Here is a 5,527-nt window from a genome sequence, read left to right as displayed (position 1 = left end):
GCTGCCCCAAATATCAAAGTGTATTCAAATGTCGATTAAGAGGTAGCATTTTCTGCCAAAGTTGGATGTCTTATTGTCATTCAGATACAATCTCATTTGATTAAGGTTAAAGTGCAGTAGAAGCCAGTTTGATTCTCTTTGTTTTCTACAGGGGAAATTTTTACAACTTGCTGTTGGTGATACTTTTCCAACCTGGTTTACCGGCAGTTGATTTTCTTTTCTAGAGTCAGTTCTGTGAAAAAAATGTGAGAATAAATACAAATGATTTGGTGGATAGGTTGATTTCTTTGTGTGTGCCCAGACTTCAGTGAAGTAACACTGGAAAAAGGAACTTTATAATTAGAAACATGGGCAGTTCCTAGAGGACAAGTATGTTCAAATTTTTCCTATTTAAATATTTCTTTGCATGTTGCATTTGGGAGTAGGTGAGACAATTCTAATAAAGCTGCTCTTAACTGTTGCTTCTCTTGTATCTCATATTTATTTTTTCAAAGTCTCTTTACCAGTTTGAGGTGGAACAGTCTTTTGGAATTATGATGGAATTATGGAATGATGAAAGCTGTGTTTGGATGAAAGCTGTGTTTGATTGCCAAAAGCCACCACGTAAAGATGTTCTTCCTTCCCAGGAAAAACCCAGCTGAAAATTTAAAGTTGTATAAATGCATATATAATTAAGATATCTGATTGCAGAAATTTATTTGATATCATAACACATCCCCAGGGCTGTTAGCTCTGTTGTTCATATTTTATATGCTGCAGTAAAAGGAAGTATTGGATTCTGTATAGGTGGTTTCTCTACAAATTTGATAGTATTGAAGAAGAAGACATACTTGTTCTGGAGGCTTGGTTTCTAAATAATGAGAAATATAATGCAATGTTCTTTACTTTCTCTTTTTCCTCATCTCATATGTGTTGAGAATTAATTTGGTTGCCAGATACAATTGCCATTGACTAGAATAACTCTTGCATTCTTTTCAGCATTTAAAAATTCCCTGCTAGCTGTGAAATCCTGAATTAAAAATGTTAAGATAAAGTTCTTGTAGCCACTGGGTGTAGCATATTTGATTCATATTGCTGGAAGGTCTTTTGCTTAGGTCTCCAGTCTGGATGATATATTTTATGTATTTGTCTTAATGTTTGGTTCACTGTGCATTTGGCTTGACATTTTATTTTTATCTGTTAATGGTATCAATTATGTTTGTAAGGACATCTTAAAGCCGTTTCAAGTTCAGGCAGAGAGTTCAGGAGGAGACTTTGTGTCTAGGGCAGTGACTTTGATTTATTGATGCCAGCTTTAGAGTTCTAGGGCTGGTCAGAACTGCTATGATTGCATCACAGGAACTATGGCTGGTGTAGGTTTACTCTGCATGTTCAAATTTGCCTTACAATAAAATCATGGCAGCAGAATTTTTATGGGTAGACTTTATGCAAGGCTAGATAATTGTCTGTCTTCCAGAAGTCAATGTGAAAGCCAAAAGCCTGTCTAAGTTCTTTGTTGTACGTGCTCCAATTTTGCTTAAAATTGTCACAAATAAATTGTCTTTCCTTGAACATGTATTTGTGCTACTGGATGGTAGTGTACAGATTAAGGTGCATGTAAGTGTGGTCTATAGCTTTATTAGGAAGATGGATAACTTCTGTTGTTCATTTTAAAATAATGAAAAATGCCTTTTCAGAGAGCACCCTCTTTAATAGTTCTTGACTGGTTAGAACTCCCATACAAACCATGCTAATGCTCTCTGAAGTAGAGAATTCTATGTGTTAAGCAATTGAAGAGCATCTGATCTGCCTGCCAGGTGTTGGATGCTGTCAACTTTTCTTACTAAGTAGCCCTTCAAGTCATAAATTTACAATAGGAGTCTGACAGCATTTTTTTCTTTGCAAGAGAATTGTGTGTCTTCCTTAAAAGTACTGTGTTGTCTTTTACATGGTTATTCACAAAACAAAAACTAATAAAATAATAAAACCTGCGTCAGTAGTTGTAGTTCTTGAGACAAAAAATGAAATGGCTACAAAAGAGGTAGGCTTTTTTTTTTTTTTTGCTAATGTTAGATGCCTGGCTCAGTTTCCCTTTGCATTTTGTCAGCTGAACTTTCCTGTAAAATAAGCACCATGTACAGTGGCATGTATGAGTCAGTTGTGCCAGAATCAACACCTTACTTTTAAACTGACTTCTCACAAAACCTGCCAGTAGGACATAGTGAAAGCATTGCCCTTAATACATCAGAAAATCAACTGCTTGCTTTTTTAAAACAGAAAGAGCTTGTTTGTATGGTTTTACAAGATATTAGGCAAGACAAATAAGAAACAGAAGTGGATCTCCTTTTAAATGTCCTGTCAGTGGCCCTTCTGAAGGACCGTGGACTGACTCCTAGAAATTTCAAGTTCTGAGAGTTTTTATCTCAGGCTTTATTATTTCTTTCTTTCAGGCTTTTCAGACTTTTAAGATTGTTATGCTTTAGAAATGCAAGAGGGAAATGGAAGAAATTTTGGCAAGAAAGTATGTGTCTTAAAATACAGCTTCATGGTAGGGTGAGCTGGAACTAACTAGTTCCTGATTTCTGAAAGGAAAAAATGTCATTTCCACTACATCCTTTCTCCTTTCCCATAAGCTGATTAAACTTCTGAAGCCATTGAAAACCTCAAACAAAACCTTAAAAACTGCTCTACAAGCTCAAAAAAGATTTTTCAGTTTTAGTTTCCTGAAGTGAATGTTAAATGAGTTTCATGTTGATTCTGTAATCAGAATCATTGACTCAAAAAATGGTCTGTTGGAAGGCACAGTCTTCTAGTTCCAGCACCCCTAGTGTGGAAAGAGACACCTTCAACTAGATCATGTTCTCAGAGCTCCATCCTACCTGGCCTTAAACACTTTGAGGGGTGAGCAGCCACAAGTTCTCTGGGCAACTTATTCCAGTGCCTCACCACCTGACAGGAAGAATTTCTTCCTGATATCTAATGTGAGTCTACTCTCTTTCCATTTGAAGTGCAAGAGACTTCTGACTTTCTCTCTGCCTTTCCTCCAGGGAAAAGTGCTCCATCCTTCTAATTATTTTGCTGGGTCTCCTCTGGACTCTGTCCAGCAAGTTCATGTCCTTCCTGTGCTGGGAACCAGGTGGGGTCTCAGTGGAAAGAGTCATGGAATCACCTCCCTAAGAGTACTGACTGCTTTGGTCAGGAATTGAACCCTGGCCTCCTGCGTGGCAGGCGAGAATTCTACCACTGAACCACCAATGCTGGTGATTATTTTTTTTTTCCCTGACTCATTTTACACATTGTCTTTATTTTAAAAAAATTAAATACAACAAAAACTTCTGTTCCACAAACACACAGGCGCCACCAACTGCTTTGATTTTTCCTCTCTCTACGCTTCCTCTGAAAAATTTGCTTTCACAATTGGGAGTTGCTTGTGCAGCTTCCCCTTGCCCAGCACTTTGTAGTAGCCTGTGTGCATAATATCAGTGACTGCAGCCAGTCTGGACTGATTTTTCATGTAATTGAACATTTTCTATTCACTTACACTTCTATTCACTTACTTAGGTGTCCACATGTCCAAGTTGACAGTAGCACAGAATTTTTGGTTTCTTGTCAAGTGACAGTGTGTCATGCCTACTTTTCCAAAGTAACCAGAGTGATGCTAAAGTTCATCCTGTGGTGTTGAATACTGCTAGCATTACCATGTCCTCTGGGATATTTCCTGTCATGCACGTGGCTGTGGCTGATGTGCCCTCTCAGCTTCTGGGTGTCCTTTAGTCTGGAAGGCATCTTGTCAGTGTGTGCAAGGGCAGGCAAAGAGCTTGGTGCTTGTAAGAGTGAGGAAGGGCACAGGGGGCAGAAGTGGGAAAGCATCGGATCCAATGTAAGGCAAAGATGTTGCATTGTCAAAATATTATGAGAAGAGTGGAAGGTGATGTGACTGCTACCTTGCCATTTCTTCAAACTGAGATGTGAAACTACAGCAGTGGAAGTGTGTGGCTCCACTACAGTCTGACTGCTGGAACATGGTCCTGCTCTGCCTCCTCTGGGCTCAGCAGTGTCCTCTCTGCACCTCACCGCTACTGAGTGGCGTCTGAAGTGGCAAAATACCATCAGTGCAGTTTTACTGCTGGCTCAGTTCCCTGATCTGATATGTTGCAGGTTCTCACTAAGGCCAGCACTAGCACAAAACAGGAATTGCAGCTTTCTGGTACTGTCTGCCTTACTAATAACATATGTGTGGATTGCTAAAACTTGTTTTTTTGGTAGCTGTGAATTTGTTATGGTAGAGGCTTGCTAGTACACCTAGTGGCTGGTTGATATTCAGTGTGTGTAACAGTGGTAATAATCTGACTGGCATTCATGCTACAAGGATTTTAAATACCTTAAAGTTCCTCAGCATAACTTTGGAGATGTGACTTGTGGACTTTTTATTTTGTTGGTTTTTGTTTTGTGTTTGGGGTTTTTGGTGGCTTTCATTTGGTTTTAAAAAATTATTTAATTAAAATAATCTGCAGGTGACAGCACCTGAATCCTGTATGTTACAGCACTTAGCTAAAAATTTGTGATGAAATGCTGCTGTAGTTCAGATTGCATGAGCAGACTGTATTTCCATCCTACCTGCCTTCTTATTAAAAAGAAATGTTGTGTGGGCCAGCAGAGTGCTGATTCCTCCTCTTGTATTAGTTACCTATAGATATTGGAAACATTGCATTACCCTCCCACTATAACTTACTGAGTTTTGATTTGTAGGTAGTAATTTTTGTTCACTGTAAGAGTAAACACGTGTTGTTTGTTAGTTTTTATACAGGCACTTGATTTGAGTGAGTTGCAGTTATATAAATAGAGAATTTGAGACACTGGAAAAGCTGAAGGTGAAGAATTAAGCCATGAATTCATGTGAACTGGTGAGATTCAGTCTTTTGCTTTTCTGTGGAATGACACGTAGGTAAATAATCATTCAAAAATTACACCATTCATGGAAAGAAATCTTTCATTTATTACCTGCTGATGGTTGATGGTCTTGTCAAGGAGATATTCTGTTTGGGTGTAGTTTGGTTTGGTTGTATTTGAGCAATTTGTCCTAACTCAGTAATTGAATGAGTTGACTTTTTTCTAATTTATTTTTTTGTTTTTTCTTTTGCTGTTTACCTCCTGAGGATCTGCTGTCAGGGAAAGCAGGTCTTCTTATGCAAGCACTTTAAATAATGTCAATAAAAACAAGATAATTTTATCTGTCTCTTATTATGCTGCTTCATATCCGGACTCATCAGCTGTTCACAATGATGCCATCTATTCTAGGGAATTAATCTAGAGGATAAGTGTTTAATATTTGGACATTGACCTGTTGGAGTGAACCCAGAGGAGGGCCACCAAGTTGATCAGAGGGACGGAGCACATGTATGAGGAAAGGCTGAGAGACTTTGGATTGTTCAGCCTGGAAAAAGGAAGGCTTTGGACTGATCTAACTGTGGCCTTCCAGTACTGGAAAGGAGCCTACAGGAAAGATGGGACAAGACTGTTTAAGAGAGGATGTAGTGACAGGGCAAGG

The 5,527-nt window shown here is 38.6% G+C and overlaps 1 pseudogene; it reads right to left on the bottom strand.

Annotated features, from left to right (window-relative positions):
• Positions 1 to 3,281: 3,281 nt before the first annotated feature.
• Positions 3,282 to 3,765, bottom strand: LOC115948133 (annotated as a pseudogene).
• Positions 3,766 to 5,527: the final 1,762 nt, after the last annotated feature.

This window comes from Geospiza fortis, unplaced genomic scaffold (genome assembly GCF_000277835.1).
Source record: "Geospiza fortis unplaced genomic scaffold, GeoFor_1.0 scaffold231, whole genome shotgun sequence".
NCBI lineage: Eukaryota > Metazoa > Chordata > Aves > Passeriformes > Thraupidae > Geospiza > Geospiza fortis.
Note: the sequence above shows the minus strand (reverse complement) of the source record. Positions and strands in the feature narration are given on the sequence as shown.